We start from the raw sequence: 20,036 nt of genomic DNA, 5'->3' as shown, positions 1-20,036 counted from the left end.
AGAAGGATTTTTCTTCAACAAGAAAGAGATGGCTAATTCTGTTTACTACATTTGTCTGAGATCTTGGTTTTTACAGATATCTGATTAATTTACAAAGCTAAAGTGTTAAAATATCAATCACTAAATATAAAATCAAGTACTCTTTACTTATTAAGTTACATAAGGTAATATATTTAAACATTATGTGTGTTTTCATAAATTGGTGAATGGAAAAAAGGTTTAATATTGCTTTGGTCTGTGTCTTTGCTGAAACAAGGTTACTAAGTGTTAAGATTCTATCATGTGTAATTTATATACAAAGAGTATAAGAAGTTTCAGTTTGGTTTCAATTATATTATTATAGTGCCATAAAAAACATGAAAGTATTTCACCTTATTAAAGTGGAGTAATTTGTCTAAATCAGAAATTTTATAAGGGTGTTTCAAAATGTGAATTTATAAAAAGGGTTAACGGCTACAAAAGAGATATAAAAAGATTCAAGATGTGGAAATGTATTTTAATATAAAGGTTAAAAAAAAGAGAAATGTTTCTAGATGAGATAATCACTGTGTGGTAAAGTAAAAAGTTGTAAAATGCCATTTAAAAAGATTTTGAGGAAACTAGACTTACTTTAAAAGCTTGAGAAAGGAAGAAAGAAGAAAAAGATATTTGTACATGGAAGATTGAGACAAAGCTTCTTAATGGAGTTAAAAAAAAGCCTTTGGTTGAAGGGCAGCCATGTAAACTAACATTGAAGCGATTTAAACAAAATCTAAGCCTCTTTTAAAAGAGTGAAGCTGTAGGTGGTGAAACAGTACATTTAAAAGTACAGTATAGATGATAATTGGAAGGCTTTAAAAGGTTAAATTAAAGGTGGTTAAGATGCCTTCATGGTGGAGGAAAGAGTGCATCATTCAAAGCCTAGTTAATCTTAAAAGCATTACTTAAAAAAAAAACCATGAAAATGGGAAGATAATAGGATAAAAGATATTTAGATAAAGAAGATTAAAAATTTGAAGTGAAAAACTTTAAAGACAGAAGTATAGAAAGTTAAAAAGAAAAAAAGATAAAGAAGATGTAGAAAGATAAAAAAAAATGTTGGAAGACAAGAATTTTAAACCCACAAAATAGGAAGAAAAAAAAAATAGGAGGAAAATAAGCAACTAAGGGTAAATATACAAACCTTAGGAAAAAAACTAGAAGATAGAAATAAGATAGAAAATGGTTGAAAATGTCAAGTAAAGGTATTTCAGATAGAAAATACAAAAAGCTAAGACAACTATTAGATACAGACATTCAAGATAGAAAAAGGTAGAAGAGAGAAGTTTAAAGTCAAATATTGGATAAAATAGAAGAACAAGGAGATTATTAGTAATTTTTTCAAAAAGCCCATCAACTTTAATTTCTGGTGGTGCAGAAATTAGAAGTCTCAGATGAGGGTGTTAAAATTTATAGACAAGAGCCAATTTAGAAAACGTTAAACTAGAAGGAAATTGGTTTAAAACCACATCAAAAAATTAAAAGGACTAAAGTAATTCTAAAAACTAAGGCAAAATGCTTTTGGAAGACTTAAATTTAAAAGGATCTTTAAATTTCCAAAGGATGCATATAGGATATTTTGGAACATCATCCCTGAAGAAAAATCAGTTAATGTTTTACTTACCAGGAATCCCATACAATCCACAGGAATAAGGGATAGTTTAAAGAGCTCATCGAACTATTAAAATGTATTTATTAAAGCAAAAAGAGGGAATTGGAAAGGGTTATATATCCCCCAAAGATAAACTTAAAATAACCCTTTTTACTCTAAACTTTTTAAATTTAGATTCATCAGGACTTAGTGCTGCGGAAAGGCATATGTATCCAAAAAATGTACATAAGCCTAAGGTACTTTGGAAAGATATTCTAACAGGACAATGGAAAGGTCCTGACCCAGTGATTGTCTGGAGTCGGGGTTCTGTTTGTGTGTTTCCACAGGGAGAACAGCAGCCGATTTGGATTCCAGAGAGACTAACCAAAGCAATTTCTACAGACCAAAAAGAAGACGATTTGACTCAAATCCATAACAGCTGATATCCAGAGCTCCAGCTTGGCTATTCTTACATCTGTGACAGTGATTAACCAGGATGCTTTTTTCAATATCTATTTTATTATTGCCTTTTCCAACATCATAAAGTTCTATTTTATTTTTTGAGCTCGTACAAACCTAGGTTAATGTTTTTCTGATCAGTTTTATTTTTTGACTGTGGAGTTTTTAAACATTGCAATGGAGATTTCACCTAGGTAAAGCTACAAGGCCTTTACTATTGTCTTATGTGTTGTACGTTTGTGTGCACTCTTGTGTTTTGTGTTGTATGTCTGTGTGTGTGTATGTCCATATTTCATATATGAGGAGCGCTCGTGAAAAAATGGATCCGAATTTTTTTTTATTCACGTGATTTAAATGGTTTAATTTAAATTAGGTAAACAGCTGTTAAGGATTGTTTTTAAAGGAGGTTAACAGATCTGTTTGTTTACTTTCACCTTTCCTTTTCATTATATTTAATAATTCTTTTCAGGATAATGTCTCTTTAACATCATTGCCAGAATTCCTATCTTCATCCCAGTGCCGGTGAAGACAAAGATAAAACCAAACTACAGCTTCTATGATAGCTATCACAGTAAACTGTATAAACTGATGCATCAATGAATGTAACTCAACAAGTAATGCTCAATCAAGGAGTCGACTTACTTTGGGAGGAAACGGACATATTGATAGATTCCTCCGCTTTGAACTGCTTGCAGAACTTGCCTGGACTATGTAACTATCGTTTGGTGCAGCGAATTGTGGTAGTGCTGGCATATCTTTGCTGATGCTGTCACCAGTGATGTAATTTTTCCTAAGGAGCCGTCAATTGGCTTGGTGTCGTGGCATTTCTGTATCCTCCTCCCTTCTGCTAGTGATGGTCTAAAATTTGGGGGCCAACAGAGGTGAGGCAAAGAACCTCACCCCCCCACTGGCACCAAGGCCAAATTTGGGGGCCAACAGAGGTGAGGTTGCAAAACCACCTCCTATTTTTCCTGTTCACTTCCTCTAATGCTCCAACTCTGGTTGCCTTTTCTCTGTACTTTATCCTTTAAATCTGTGGTTCTCAACTGAGTGTGAATTTTTACCCCACTTACTCCAGGAGACATTTGAAAATGTCTAGGGACAGTTATGGTTGTCACTTCTAAGAAGGTTCTATTCTCATATAGTCAGCAAAGGCTCAAGGTACACAGGACAGCCTTCTACAGTGAAGACTTATCCAGTCAGGTCTGTGAATAGTGCCAAGGTTGAAAAACTCTCACATTTCTAGGACTCTACCTGTATGTTATAGAAGGAATTGTGTCCTCCAAAATAAGATGTGTTGAAGTCCCAACTCTCGATTCTATGGAATATGATTTTATTGGAAGACAGGGTCACTGAAAATGCAGTACAATGCAGTAGTGTGGGTCCCTAATCCATTAACACCTGTGTTCTTCTAACAGAAGCACCACATAAACCGTGGTTCTGTTCTACTTGATTAAATACATGGCTTTGCATATCTAAGATTGTACCAAAAAATCCGCATATAGATGATGAAAAATGAATGTGATATTGTTTTTGTATATAAAATTGTATGCAAATATAGCAAGTATAAGAATCATTATATTGTTTCCAATAGGCTTCCTGTTAAAAATGTTTAAGAGAAATCAAACAATAGACAAGTGATTTTAACTGAAGTTCTTGGAAGATTTTGCCCATTTGTGTTTGTACATTTTTTTATTTTTTGTTTTTGCACCAGAGATGGAACCCAGTGGCACTTAAACACTTAGCCACATCATCCCAGGCCTTTTTTACTTTTTATTTTGAGACAGAATCTCACTAAGTTGCTGATGCTAGTCTCAAATCTGTGATCCTCCTGTCTCAGCCTCCCGAGTCACTGGGATTACAGGCAGGTGACACTGTGCCCAGCTATACCAATTTTAAATAGTTAAGATAATTTGATTTACTGAAATTTTGAGTTTAGGTTTTAAGATTTTGAAATGTTTAAGAGAATCATAGAAATGTTTAAGTTTTATTATCAGCTTTAGTACAGTTTTTATGTATTTTGGAAAGGTTTTGTTTCTAGAGTTTCTATTCTGCTTTTTTAAATGTTAGAAGTTCTTGAACAGATCCATTATATTAATGTTGTGATTGTAGCTGGAAATATTTACAGGAATACAATTAACCAGGTGTATAAAATATGCTTAAGTATTTAGTAACAATCAAATTGCTGGGTTTAAAAGTACACTTGTTGAATTACATACACTTTGAAATATAATATACTAGCCAAAGATTTATGCACATTTTATTTGTGAGATGTATATTGATCAAACAATAACCAGACACAAACTATGCTTGGTCTCAACCTTAAAAATTCATAGATTTATGAGTTAATTTGCTAGATTTTTTAAAACTATATTTAAAACTTAAGAAAAGTAAGGTTTTCCATTTATAGCTGTAGTAGTATGTAGTAGATTCAATGTCAAGGGTTAACACAGGCTACTGTAAGTATTGTTTTCTGCACACAAAAGCCTTTATGAGTTTTTTTTTTTTTCTTTTTTAAAGCTTTACTGATGTCAGACTGGGATTGATAAAAGAAAAAAAAATCTTTCTGATGAAAGTGTCACCAAGGCTGAAAAGAAAAGAGTCTGAAAAGAGTGACACAGGAAGAGCCTGGGTGGGACAGAGGGAGGAAATTGTGTAGGGAACTTGAGGACTTCATTCTCAGAGGATGAAATTTAAAAACAGGAATTCCTAGGGAAGCAGATGCCAAAACTCCTTAACTGGAAAAGTATGCAAAGCAGAGGAGAACAACTCCTCCAAATGCCTCCCACTTTCAGTGTGCAGTGTGTGTGCGCACACCACACACACACAGATGCACAAACACTTGTATGATAAAAATGAATCCAATGGCTTCGTCCAGACCTCTCTTGTGTGAAGAGGCCTTGGTAGGCAGTGGCCCTGGGGAAACAAATAAGGCTTTTGTTAGTGTTTCCTTGAGCAGAGCCTGGTGCCAGCTCCAGAGCTCAGGAAAAAGAGCAGGATTGTTTCTCTCCCCTCTGCCCTCTCTGTCTAAGCTCATAAGCTCATTTCCTGGTAGGCAGTCAGGCCTCCTCCCCTCCTCCCTTCTTCCGCAGCCCATCTGCAGGGCCTCCATCTAAGTTGAGGTCAATGCATGGGTGTAAACGGGAGGAAACCAAAGGGTATCAGGAGGAAGCACGTTTGAATGGGATAAAATGTAAACCAGGTAGACCTCTGCCCTGCCACTGAAGGCCATAGGCAGACTTTTCCTCCTGTCTGATCACAGGCGTCTCTTGTTCTCACTTCAGGGCTTTGATATTTGTTGTTTCCTCTGCCTCAAAAATGAGCCTTCTCTGTCTTGTTCATTCCTGCCTCTCCCTGTCCAAAACAGTGTCTTTATATGACAGCCGTTGAGAGATTCCCTGTGGCTGCATGAATAGAGACCAGCAAGTCCAAGACATTCTCAGCTTCCGTTCCCCCTCAAAGTGGAGTGGACCCCTCTGGGCAGCAGCAGACTTGCCTCCTGCCTCCTGTCCAGGAGCAGCAGCTGGGGCCCTTCAGGGTTAAGAGAGAGAAACTAGCTGCTTCCTGGGAAGCTCTCAATGCAGTCTCCCAAAGGCACAGGTGGATACTCTGCACTTGGTCCTTTTTGTCATGCCAAATGTCTGCAGAATCCCAAAGAATGAAAGACCAGAAAAAAACTGTCAGGTTGGCATGTCAGAGCCTTGGATTGATGCTGTCCCTTGTATTCTAGCTCTGTGACTTTAAGCTACTCAATAATCTTCCCAGTATGTCCATTTCCTTATATGTAAAATGAGTTTTAAACACCTCCTTCAAATGACTTAGACAATAATAGGCTCGTACTTGGTTGCAGTGAGGAACAAAGAAAACATTTGCAGAGATTTACTCACGTTCCTCAAGGCCGACATGTACAATTTATATCATTTGTATTGTGGTTTTTATTGACATTAGTATATAAAAGGATAGTTTCACTTGGTGGATTTCAAACTGTGTTTCAGATGACTATAAGATTTCTAGAGGCACTTCAGGTTCTAAAACTGCTTAATTCTATTGCTTTCATAGACTTAATTTTTAAGTTTTTAAAACCAGACTTCATTTTTAATCTTTAGCTATGTAGCATAATTGAGCCACAGATACTGAAATTTTCCCTATCTTCTTTCAACACACACAACTTCCCCCACTAGCAATACCCCATGCAAGAGAGTGACTTTTGTTACAATCAAATCTACATTGACACATGATTATTACCCAAAGTTCACAGGATACATGAGGGTTCATTCTTTGTGTTGAATGTTCTATGCATTTTGACAAATAGGTAATGACATTCGTCTACTATGATGGTATCCTAAAGAATCATCTCACTGTCCTGAAAATCCTCTGTGCTCTGTTGATTCACTCCTACCTTCTCCCTAGCCCTTAACACACACCTTTTTTTTTTTTTTTTGTCTTATTGCATTAACTAGGACTTTCTGTATGATGTTAAATAGGAGTGGTCAGTGGGGAAGTCTTTGCATGATTTATTGTCTTTGTAGGGAAGAATCTAGTTTCACCCACTTAAATGTGATGTTTGTTGAATTCAACTTTTAAAAATAACTTTTAAGTTTTAATAACTTTAAATGTAAAATAAGATCCTTAAGTAATTTTAAGTAAATACAATTAGAGGCCTAATTTTAAATAAATAAAGATAATTAAGGTGCTACATTTTTCTGCAAGGGTAACTTCTGGAAAGAGTAGGAACAAAGCTTACTTCTACATTCTTAAGTTCTGATAAACATGTCTTTGGTTGGAAACATTTTAGATCTCCTAGATTTTACTTCCTTGATAGACAATGTTGAACTTCCTGAGAGTTGTCTGAGATGATTCCTGGACGGCAGCTGACTCTTCTGTGTTCAAATTCTGATCAAATTATAGGAATCTTTGACATGAAATTCAGACCCAATTCTCTAATAGCTAGCCTAAGTGTTGAGAAGAGATCATTTTCTTTGTATAAACCCACTGCTTTCCAGTACTGAAGTCAATGGCAGATATGATGCTAAATTGGCTCCATAATCTGTGAAGTCATATTAGTTACTTGATTCTTAAAGTAGATTCTAAAACTAGTATTCTATTAACATTAAAACCTTTATAAAACTTCACTATGTGCAGAAAAATGGAAACATAAGCTGATTAGTAAAATTCTCCCACGTTTCAGCAGAATGGACTCCATGGCACCACGAGGCTCTCCATATAGGAGGGTTTATAGAAGTTTGTCTGCTAGCTCTTCTTCACCTTCATCTTGTTCCTCTGGCTCTGGAAATTGGTGGGGGACACTGTCAGAATTCATTTTGTTCACACAATGCCCGTGCAAACAACCAGGGATACCAATGGTTTAAAGGGCTCTAGATTTTGTGCCTTCTTATACAGAATTCCAGATACTTTCAAAATTATAATAAATATGCCTGAAGAATAGATTTTGTAATGTCTTCCCTTTTCCAGCATTCCAGATATTTGACATTGCTTGACCTTCATCTTAGATTAGAGGGAAAACTATCATGGAGAGTCAAGGAGTTGAAAGAACACAAAAAGAAAGGAAGTTTGGACAAGCAAACGTAATTATTTTTCATTGAGTAGGATAACAGGGTAAATTAACACTATTCAAGAATGCAATGTGAAATCGAGATTGACAGCTCAAAACCAAAGTAATAAGTTTTTTTAGATATTTTAATTAAAAATAAATGTATATGAACTAATTTATATAAGAAAAGCTTTCTGAGGATGAAGAGTAACATAAAAGCAGCAATGCTCCCTGGCCAAGTTTCAGAGATAGACTAATGCCAACTGTAAACATCATTCAAACTCTTGGGAGGACCATCTTAGTACTTACTTCTTTGTTTAAATTTTAAAGTTCTTTTTGTTCTTGATACTTTTTGAAATAATAAAATCCCATGTACCTATTTTTTTTCCCTGCTATTGGATAGTAAGTTTATTTCCAAGCCCAGAACACCATTAATATGTATGGGAATCACTTTGATACACTCTAGCCAATAAACATGTATTACACTTCCATGATTTAAGAGGTGCTTGGGTTTTACTTTACAACCTATGATCATATTCTTAACATGCAATGACATGTTTCCTGTGGCTTTACTCTTTGTACTCTATTGTCAGTCTCAGGGTTCTTTCAAGTCCCTTCCCTGGGGAAGCTGGAGCACCTCTGATTTTCTCTGAGGCAGATGGGTCCTCCTTGTTTTTGCCTGAAATTAAATACCAACGATATTTGAAGTAATTTTTCTGTCCTGGATTTTTAAGAGTAATTCTATTTCAAATTTTCATTTTAATTTTTGATTCATAAACATGTCAGTCATAGTCATTATAAATGACTTCTTTGTGTTTGTCTTTTTAAAGAACACATATCACACATTTGTCACATGAGGGAAGGTACACTATAAATATTTGCTGAGTAAATTGATAAATATGTTTTAATTTAATTGGAGGCAAAACTTATCAAAGGAATAAAATCATATTTAATTTTCAGCGAGATTGGAACAATTTTAAAGGACAAGTAAGGTCCTTATCATCTAAAGTTTTATTGTTTTTAATTTCAGTTTTACTTGTTCATTGCTGGTCTATAGGAAAATGATTACTTTTGTATATTAACCTGTATTATCACTTATTATTTCAAAGTTCATCTCAGTTTCAAAAGTCTCCATTGCAATCTTCAACACTACTGTGTTTTTGCACATATGCACATTTTTCTGCCTAGGGTGAAGTCTCCCTCCACTTCTGCTCTACTTACGCAGGTCTTTTCCATCTGTCAAAGCCAACTCTCACAGGAAATTCTCCTAGAACTAGTTTCTGTTTTTCTTATTTAGTAACTAAAGAGAGAAAGAACTGGAGGTAAACAACAAAATATTAGATCATTTTTCCTAGGTTTGGTTCATTTTGTTTCCTAACTTTGTTATGCTCGAGTTTGGGACCCCCAAAAGACCACCAGTGACCAAGATCGATGTAAGCAGCAAAGAGGCATTTATTGCGACCTAGCTCGGTCCTCCACGCACACAGCAACTGATGACGCTGAGAGGCCCCAAGCCCAGGATTTGCAGCAGTTTTATACACTTTTTGGGGAAGGCAGGGACTTCACATACATCATAGCATCTCTTAGCAAATCATCACACACCTTGGGAAAATCATAAAACAACTCTAAAACATGATTAGCACATTCACTGGCGGGAACAAGTTGGGTAAGGGTGATTGGTTAGTACAAGAGGGGGATTTGTTTGAACTGATTGGTTTAGGGCACGAGGGGAGTACATGCTGAACTACATGGTTTCCCAACATGTTATCAACCACCATAAACTACTGGGAGGGTCATCTGGCATCCCAGGTATTTTCCCTGTCTCATGCTGATTGGTGGTTGCTAGGGGTTTGCTATGGGTCCTCACCTAGCCTGACTGAGTCAGGGTCACCTGGCACCACAGATCTCTCCTGTTATTTGTAGATAAACAACTCAGCAGGGTGGGTATGTACTAGTAGTGCTCTGTGGGTCTCTCCAAGGACAAGGGTCATGCCCTCTTCCTTGGACAGGCTTTGCTCTGAGGTAGAGGCTGGTTTCTCCAAAATGGAGTCACATCAGTTTCTCAACTTGTCCAAATGAAAAGTAGGGAGTTATTAAGAGGAGGTATTTTGCCCTGAATTTTAAAGATAAGTATATATTGCATGTTAAATATGCCAAACTATATCACTTAAATAAGTGATAATTAGGTGATTAGGTGATTTTAGGTTTACCAGTTACAAAAACAAAAAGCTCTTTGTAGTTTCTCTTTGTTAAAAAAATCCAATCATTTGTACTTTTACTTTCCTAACTTAGTTTTTGATGCACATTTTAAAATTAATCAGGTACTCTCTTCTGAGATTATTTATATTGTGTTATTTAATGTCTGCACAAAGACATAATGGTTCATTGGTTTAAAAACATAGTAAGGAGTTCAAAAACCAAGTGAAGTCCCCAGGAATCTTGAAGGAAGAGAAATTATCTTGGGATCAATGTAAGTTATGAGATGCTGGAATTGAGATTTTTTTTTTTAAATTTTTTTATTGTTGGCTGTTCAAAACATTACATAGTTCTTGATATATCATATTTCACAATTTGATTCAAGTGGGTTATGAGCTCCCACCTTTACCCCATATACAGATTGCAGAATCACATCAGTTACACATCCATTGATTTACATATTGCCATACTAGTGTCTGTTGTATTCTGCTGCCTTTCCTATCCTCTACTATCCCCCTCCCCTCCCCTCCCCTCCCCTCCCCTCCCCTCCCTTCCCCTTTTCTCTCTCTGCTCCCTCTACTGACATTCGTTTGTCCCCCTTATATTATTTTTCCCCTTCCCCTCACTTGCTCTTGTATGTACTTTTGTATAACTCTGAGGGTCTCCTTCCATTTCCATGCATTTTCCCTTCTCTCTCCCTTTCCCTCCCACCTCTCATCCCTATTTAATGTTAATCTTCTTCTCATGCTCTTCGACCCTACTCTGTTCTTAGTTACTCTCCTTATATCAAAGAAGACATTTGGCATTTGTTTTTTAGGGATTGGCTAGCTTCACTTAGCATAATCTGCTCTAATGCCATCCATTTCCCTGTAAATTCTATGATTTTGTCATTTTTTAATGCAGAGTAATACTCCATTGTGTATAAATGCCACATTTTTTTTATCCATTCATCCATTGAAGGGCATCTAGGTTGGTTCCACAGTCTAGCTATTGTGAATTGTGCTGCTATGAACATCAATGTAGCAGTGTCCCTGTAGCATGCTCTTTTTAGGTCTTTAGGGAATAGACCGAGAAGGGGAATAGCTGGGTCAAATGGTGGCTCCATTCCCAGCTTTCCAAGAAATCTCCATACTGCTTTCCAAATTGGCTGCACCAATTTGCAGTCCCACCAGCAATGTACAAGTGTACCCTTTTCCCCACATCCTCGCCAGCACTTGCTGTTGTTTGACTTCATAATGGCTGCCAATCTAACTGGAGTGAGATGGTATCTTAGGGTGGTTTTGATTTGCATTTCTCTGACTGCTAGAGATGGTGAGCATTTTTTCATGTACTTGTTGATTGATTATATGTCCTCCTCTGAGAAGTGTCTGTTCAGGTCCTTGGCCCATTTGTTGATTGGGTTGTTTGTTCTCTTATTGTCTAATTTTTTGAGTTCTTTGTATACTCTGGATATTAGGGCTCTATCTGAAGTGTGAGGAGTAAAGATTTTTAAGGAAAAAGGAAAGAAAGGAGAGCAAAGGTTGCTCAGGCCTCTAGGTTGGGGGGTGGGATCTGCAATTTCAGATGCCTATAGGAGTCAGAGGAGGGAGATTAATATACAAGGTTGAACAAGAACAAGAAGTGTAGGATTCATGTAAAAGTCAAAACTCAAAGCACTAGATAATAGGAAATGAAATGACTAGGAAAATAGGAAAGTGTCCCTGTAGCCCTGGGATATCAATTTGTAGTAGATGAAAATGAATATTTTTAAGAATAGTACTTGGTGGTATTGCTTAGATGTCCCATATGTCTTCTGAGCCCAGAGTAAATTTCTCCATGTTTCTCAATGGAATATCTAGCTTGGCTTGATGTTTTTGAGTCCTCCATCCCTTCCAGCCCTCTTGGAATTAAGATTCCCCAGTGAAGAATAAAGGAATTGAATAAAGGTAGTACTCCCAGATTTTTTAGAAGGTTCTCTGCCTAGGGTGGGTGCTTCAGTGAAACTGCTCATGCCCTATCTTTGTAGTCACTCCTGGGCCAGCCCTTACCCCTCTTCTCACCTTGGAGTGAATTTTCTCCTCTGACTCACTACCTGAATTCTGAGAGGATTCTTTTTTTGAACTCCTTGATTTACTTTCCCCCAAGATTATGCCTTCAGTTTCCCCTTTGTTTCACACCACATTCTTTTGTGAAGTACCCTGTCACTACCAGACAGACCTTTTAGAAACAGCCAAAGGTGAAACCTACTGGTCTCAAAATTACTAATAAGGAAAGGAATTTAGATATGGCTAATGTTGCAAGAAAACTGAGGAAATTAAGAGCAAAGTTTAACCAAGCAGAGCCGGAGCTTCATTACACACACCTGCGTAGGCAGAGCACATGGGCAACAAGGACAGTCAGGGCCACTTGCTTTTGCAAATGAGCTCTGCAGGCTCTCCCAGTAGCAGCAGAGTTCCTGCACCCACATTGCAGATGTTTTGATGGTGTTTGAACTTCCTATTGAATGAGGCCATCCCCAAGTGAGGGGAAAACAGCAGCATGTCCCTAAGAGGAGAAAGCTAACCCAACTGCCACCATGAAAATAAGTGACTAGACTCTCACAGGAAGGAAATGGGGAGGGAGAACTCTTGAAATCGTTAGTGGAAGGAAACCATTGTCAGAGGTAGCTGAAAAAGCATGTCTATACTCTTTGTTGTCCTTCCCCTTGATGCTGTGCTCCTGGGAAGCAAGGCTACACAGATGTTTCCTCAACAAAACACTAAGCATAGTAGAGTAATGCAGGTATCCTGAGCTTGGAACCAGAAGACCCAGCTTTTACATTCTGGTATCACCATCAAAAGGCCTCTCCCACCAGCTGGTTATCCCCCAAAACCTTGGCTTCTAAATTTTAGTTTTTTTCAATTGGTAAATTATAACTATACACAATAGTGGAACTTGTTGCTACATTTCCATACAAGTACACAATATAATCATATAATTTGTTCAACTGTGTGTCCACTACCACACCTGACTTCCAAATTTTTAAAAAATGAGATGATATAAAATATTAAGAAAAATAGGAGAAGAAAGTTACATAAAAGAACTTCAAACACAAAGTACCTCATTAATTTGAAGTTGTTTTATGACTTTTTTTTGCCGGGTGGGGGGCGGTGGGTAACCAGGGATCAAATTCAGAGGCACTCAACCACTGAGCCACATCCCCAGTCCAATTTTGTATTTTATTAGAGACAGGGTCTCAATGAGTTGCTTAGCTCCTGGATTTTGCTGAGGCTGGCTTTGAACTCACCATCCTCCTGTGTCAGCTTCCCGAGCTGTTGGGATTACAGGCATGTGCCAACCCACCCAGCTGTTTTATGACTTTTTAATGCTTTAGCACTTAGGGTATTTATCCTAAGCATTTGTGAATTAAATATTACAGATCAGAAAGAGTATTCAGAGTTTTAGTCCAAAAATATTTGGGTATTAAAAAAAAAAAACATCTAGGAGGGTAGATATGAGTACTATCATAGCACGATGGATTTTTAAAGTCAGTTATACCTCAGTTTAAATTCAAGATCTATAATATACTAACAATGTGATAATCGGTTATCATTTGTCATGCCTGGTGTCCTTGTTGTGAGTGATTCTTTGATTAAATGAGAAATTTATTCATGACTAAATAGGAAAGCATAGCATACCATACATAGCAATAGTTTTCTTTATTTCTTCTTTTCTTTTTCTTTTTCTTTTTTTTCTTAATTTTTAATATATATTTTTAGTTGTCAATGGACCTTTCTTTATTTATATGTGGTGCTGAGAATCGAACCCAGTGCCTCACACACACTAGGCAAACACTGTACCACTGAGCCACTACCCCAACCCTTTTCTATTTCTTGACATACTTCCTCAGTCTCCCAAGTTCATTAAAACAGGAGAAAGGACACTTACCTAATAGATCCAAACGTGAGACTCTGGCATGGAGTCAGGTGGAGAATAAATATTTCTTCCAGGGCAGACAATGCTGGCTCTTTATTCACCATGTGCTCCTATAATTACATGTCATTTGTATTCTTATAAACCTACAGTAGCTAGTAAAGAAGTTTCGGGTGATGCAAAATAAATGGGAGGACACAAAGTGGTCATTCTGGAGAGCAATACAGAGAAATGTGGGAAAATTATGTTTCCATGGCTATCACTGTGATTTCACAGATTTGAGGGTTGTTTTTTTTTTTTCCCCCTTGAGCTGGCACTTACAAAGATGTACCTCCTGAATTTGTGGCCTACAATGGTCTTGTTCATGAGTTTGTGGTATGAATAGGAAAACTTCCATCAATGGTATAGTAATGACAAATTTCTCCAACAAAGAAAAATTTGTGGGCTGGGGATGTGGCTCAAGCGGTAGCGCTAGCCTGGCATGCGTTCGGCCCGGGGTTAGATCCTCAGCACCACATACAAAACAAAGATGTTGTGTCCGCTGAAAACTAAAAAATAAATATTAAAATTCTCTCTCTCTCTCTCTCTCTCTCTTAAAAAAAAAAAAGAAAGAAAGAAAAATTTGTATTGAAGTTATTTTAAACACAATGGGGTATACCTGGAGGAGCCTGGGAAGGCAGAACTGAGAATGTTTTCAGTTCACATGGGTGTGTGGAAAAAAACAATTCCTTGATCCCAGGACTCCTTTGCCTTGTAAAAATCTTCACCAGATGTAACTGCCTAAGGGCAGGATGAGTTATATATTTTATTTTCTACCAGATGTCTTGAGAAATCATTACTGAACAAACAAATTAGTGTCAACAAACAATGAGAACACTTGACTAACTCTGTGGGAACAGTGGCTAAGGCTCCCCACTTCTTCCTCAAGAAAGTTTTACCATCAAGGCTGAACTGGAAATGGATGGAAATCGAGTGCTTAAGGGAAGTGGTGACGGCAACAGGCAAGGGCTCTTTGAAGTTGGAGAGGCTTTGTCTAAAGTTTTCCCAGATGATCGTTGTGCCAGGAGGGAAGTAGCAGCAACCCAAAGCGTCTCCTGTACATGGCCAGGGTCATGGCATATCTGTAGGTGCAGATTAGCAAGGGGAGAGTTCCTTTGGCAATAGCTCTCACTTTCAGCCATAAAGTTTGGTTCAGAATAATGAGTTTGTGAATCAATTTTGGTATATTCCAGTCTCAAACAGAGGTTGCAGAGTTTCCATTCTGTGAGTTAAATCAATATGTATATATTATCAGCGCATTTGGGGTAACATGAAGAAGGTGACCAAAAGGGAGAAGGAGGGCTCAGTATTGTGAAGGATGATTCAATACAAAGGCTTAACCTGGTTTTGATACAAATAATAGAACAATGGGACTTTATTTGTAAGCTTTTTTGAAATGGGATCAATTGGTTGCTTTGGTAGGCATAAGTAAGAGTGCCATGAGATGGACCTCCTTATAACTTATAATAAAAACTTACAATGAAAAGTCTAATTCTTTATAATAAAAAATAAAGGTATCCAACTTTCTCTCCTGCTTCAAACAAGAAATTAGTTTTATCTCCGGCAGAAAGAGTCCCTTATTTGGACATAAGATGTGGATCTTTTTCAACTTTAAGAAAATATAATTATAACTCCAGAAAAATTAAAAAAAAAAAACAGAAACACCCTACATATACAAAGTCATAGTTACTCTTAGCATTTTATACACTAATCTTTAAGAGCAGTATTGAGGGTCACATAAAAGCTAGGCAACTAACTCTTTGTATAATTATACTAATTAAGGATATGACTTGAGGAATTAGGAAATTTGGCTTGATTTCATTAACTGTGAACTGGCAGGAAAACTGCAAAAACCTACAAAGAAAAATAAATGTTATGGAAGGAACAATAACAATAACAACAAAAACATGACAGGAAATCAAACTAGAGAAATTAATGTTATCAATTCCGAAATTAGGATAGTTTCAAGTATGGTCTGGTATTTCTTAGAAAATAATGCCTACTGCCCTTTGGCAAAATCAGAGAACATGCATTCAGGAGGAGACATTATTCCTAATAGTTTAACATTGATATCTTTTCTAATTATATTAATCCATATTAATTGTACAAATCAATGCAACTCACTGTGGTATTTGATATATTGCATCCTGCATTGATCATATCCTTCCTCACTTCTTCTACTCTCTTCCTGAGTCCTCTATCCCTCCTCCCTCCAGGACCCTTTCCAGTGTCTAACAGTTTCTCAACTTTTAGGTTGCTGCTCTTTTTCTCCAATTTTCATATATAAGAGAAAACATGCAATACTTATCTTTCCATATCTGGCTTTATTTACTTACTATGATAGCCTCCATAGATGACAGGATTTCATTCTTCTTTATGGCTGAATAATCCTCCATTGTATTGTACATATCACATGTTCCTTATTCATTCTCCTGTTGAGCATTAGCTAGGCTAGTCTATGTCTTAGTGATTGTGAATATGGGCTTGCAGGTCTCTCTTTCGTATTCTGACTTCATTTCCTTCAGGTATATGACCAGGAGTAGGATTGCTGATCATTTGTTAGATCTATTTTTAGTTTTTTGAGGGACCGTCTAATTGTTTTACATAGTGGTTATACTAGTTTACTTTCCTACCAACAGTGTATAAGAGTTTCTTTTTCTCCACATCCTCCAGCATTTATTTTTGTTTTGATAATAGCCATTCTAACTTTAGTAAGATGGAATCTCATTCTAGTTTTGTGGGTTTTTTTTTTTTTCATTTCCCTGATGGCTAATTATAATGGCAGTTTTTCATATCTTTATTGGTCACTTGTGTTTCTTATTTTGAGAAGTATCTATTCAGATCATTTTTCCATTTTTTGATTGGAGTGCTCTTTTTGTTTGTAGTTCTTTATACATTTTGGACATTAATCCTCTATCAGAAGACTAACTGGCAAAACCCCCATTCTGTAGGTTGTCTCTTGCCTCTGCTGATTATTTCCTTAGCTGAGCAGAAGCTTTTTAATTGGTATAATCACATTTGCTAACTCTTACTCTCATTTCCTGTACTTGGAATGCTATCCAGGAAATCATTGCCTGTGTCAATATCTTGAAGTGTTTCCCCTATGTTTTCCTCGATTAGTTAAAGAGTTTGGGGTTTTACATTAAGACTTTTGATCCATTTTGAGTTGATTTTTGTCCAGGGTGCAAAAAAGGAGTCAAGTTTTATTCTTCTACATATGTGTACCCAGTTTCCCCAGCATCATTTGTTTAAAAGACTGTCCTTCCTCCAATATAGATTTTTAGCACTTTTGTCAAGAAAAGTGGGCTGAAGATGTGTGGACTTATTTCTGGATCCTCCATTCTGTTCTGTTGGTCTATATGTGTGTGTTTATGCCATTGCCATGCTGTTTGGGTTACTATGGCTCCGTAGTATGTCTTGAAATTAGATACTGTGACACCTTCAACTTTGCTTTTTTTATTCAAGATTTCTTTGGCTTTTTAAGGTCTTTTGTGTCCCCACATGAATTTTGGGATTGTTATTTTCTAGTTCTGTGAAGAATGTCACTGGTGTTTTGATGGGGATTGCATTGAATCGATGGATCACTTTGGGTAATATAGACATTTTAACTATTAAGTCTCCTAATTCATAGACATGATATATCCTTCCACCTTTTTTGCATCTTCTTCAATTTCCTTCTTCAATTGTTTTGTAAAATTCATTGTAGGTGTCTGTCACATCCTTAGTTTATTTCTAGGTATCTTATTTTTACATATGCTTATTGCAAATTAGATTATTTTCCTGACTATTTTCTTAGCAAGTTCATTATTGATGTTTTAAAAAGTTACAGATTTTTGTGATTTTATATTCTGCTGCTTTACTGAATTTATCAGCACTAATGCTGGTGGAAACTTTTTATATTTTTACATATATAGAATCATGTGAACAGCAAACAGGGGTAATTTCATTTCCTCTTTTCTTATTTGTATGTCTTTTTGTTAGGGTTCCTAAACAAGGCAAGATGGCGCCTGGCACTTTGCCAGAGGGAGTGGTTTGAGAAGTAAGGCCAGTGAGCCATTAAGATGATAGATTCCTTAATGATTGACTGCTGTGTCTAGATTATGTCAATCAAGTTAAGCTGTGTATAATCATTAAGATGATGATTCCTTATTGGTTGACTGCTGTACCTAGTTTATGTTAATTAAGAACAAGCTGTGTATTCAGTTATGTATATATACCCCTACTGTCCTACAATAAACGGCTCCCACTCCTGCTGTATCAATCTACACAAGTTGCTCGTCACCCCCTGGTTAGTTTGCTGCAGCCAGACTGCGGCATCTTTTATTTCTTTCTCTTGTTTAATTCCTGTAGCTAAAATTTCTAGTATTATATTGAATAAGAGCATTGAAAGTGGACACCCTAGTTTTGTGCCTGATCTTAACAAGGAAATGCTTTTTGATTTCACCATTCAGTGTGATATTGGCTATGTGTTTGTCATCTATAGCCTTTATTATATTCAGGTGTGAGCTTCCTATTTATTCAGGACTTTTATCATGAAGAAATGTTAAATCTTATCAAATGCTTTCTCTGCGTCTATTGAGATTATCATTTTTTTTTGGTCCTTGATTCTGTTAATATGATGGATTACATTTATTATTTTGCATATAATGATTCATTCTTGCATCCCTAGAAGTAAAACAATTTGATCAAGGTATATGATCTTTTTAATGTTCTGTTTGATTCAATTGGCAAGATTTTTTTGAGGGAGGGTACTGGGGATTGAGTTTAGGGGCACTCAGCCACTGAGCTACATCCCCAACCCTATTTTGTATTTTATTTAGAGACAAGGTCTCACTGAGTTGCTTAGCACCTTACTTTTGCTGAGGCTGGCTTTTCGCTTACAATCCCCTGGTCTCAGCCTCCTGAGCTGCTGGAGTTACAGGTGAGCACCTGCACCCAGCTTCAATTGGCAAGTATTTTGCTAAGGCTATTTGCACCTGTGTTCATCAATGATATTGGTTGACAATTTTGATTTTTGGTTGTGTCCTTGTCAGGTTTTAGTAGTAGGTCCTGGGCTTTTCTTTGTTGGGAGACTTTTTATTACTGATTCAATCTCATTACTTTTTCTTGATCTATTTAGGTTTTCTATATCCTCTTATTAGGTCATATGTGTCCAGAAATTTTTCTGTTTCCTCAAGATTTTTCCAGTTTATTAGCATATAATTTTCCCCTAATGAGTCTTTGAATTTCTGAGGTATTGGTTGAAATGTATCCTTGTTCATTTCTACTTTTATTTATTGGGGAGTGTCTATCTTTTCCTCTCCCTCACTTTCTCTCCTCCCCACTCCTCTCCTTCCCTCCCTTTCCCTTCCTGCTTCCCTCTCTGGCAGTTTAGCTAAAGGTTTGTCAGTTTTGCTTTTCTTTTCAAAGAACCAACTCTGTTTCTTTTGGGGGGCTTGTTCTTTGTATTGTTCTTTAGTCTCAGTCTCTATTTCATTTATTTCTGCTCTGATTTTTACATTTCTTTTTTTCTACTGATTTTGTGTTTGACTTTTTCTTGTTTTTCTAGGACCTTGAATTTTATCACTAGTTGTTTATTTGAAAATTTCAAATCATTTGTAGTGTAGGTGCTTTTTTCTAAAATGTCCCCTTTAGGTACCAATTTTGCTGTATCCCATAGGGTTTAGTATGTTATGTTTCCACCTTAATTTGTGTCAAGAATTTTTAAAATTTCTCTTTTGAGGGCAGCAGAATAAAATAGACATCATTATGGCTGTATGTATATGGGTGACTGTATGACCAATGTGATTCTGCAACCTGTACAATCAGAAAAATGAGAAATTTTACCCCATTTGATTCAAATGTATGAATTGTCAAGATCATTGTACTGTCATGTGTAACTAATAAAAAAAATTCTCTTTTGATTTCTGCATTCGCCTGTTAATTTCCATGTTTGTATAATTTCTAAAGTTTCTTTTTCATGTTTGATTTACATCCTGCCCTATGGTCTACGCTGGAGAAAATTTCATGTGCTTATGAGAAGAATGTATTTCGCAACTGTTTGTTGTCCGTCGTGTCTCTCAGGTCTGCTTGGTCTATAACATAGTGAATACCAGTGTTGTTTTTAGATTGAATGATCTGTTCATTGATGAAAGTGAGATGTTAAAGTATCCAAATATTATTTTATTAGTGTCTAACTCTGATTATTATAATGTTTAGGAATTTGAATGTACCATAGAATTGTGTACAAAAATACTTAAAATTGTTATTTCTATTTAGTTGAATTGATCCCATTATTTTTACATAGTAGCC

The sequence above is a fragment of the Marmota monax genome, unplaced genomic scaffold (genome assembly GCF_021218885.2).
Source record: "Marmota monax isolate L192 unplaced genomic scaffold, Marmota_monax_Labrador192_F-V1.1 WCK01_AAM20220418_F8-fsc00119, whole genome shotgun sequence".
NCBI classification, from domain to species: domain Eukaryota; kingdom Metazoa; phylum Chordata; class Mammalia; order Rodentia; family Sciuridae; genus Marmota; species Marmota monax.
The sequence above is the reverse complement of the archived record's forward strand: the minus strand, read 5'-3'. Positions refer to the sequence as shown.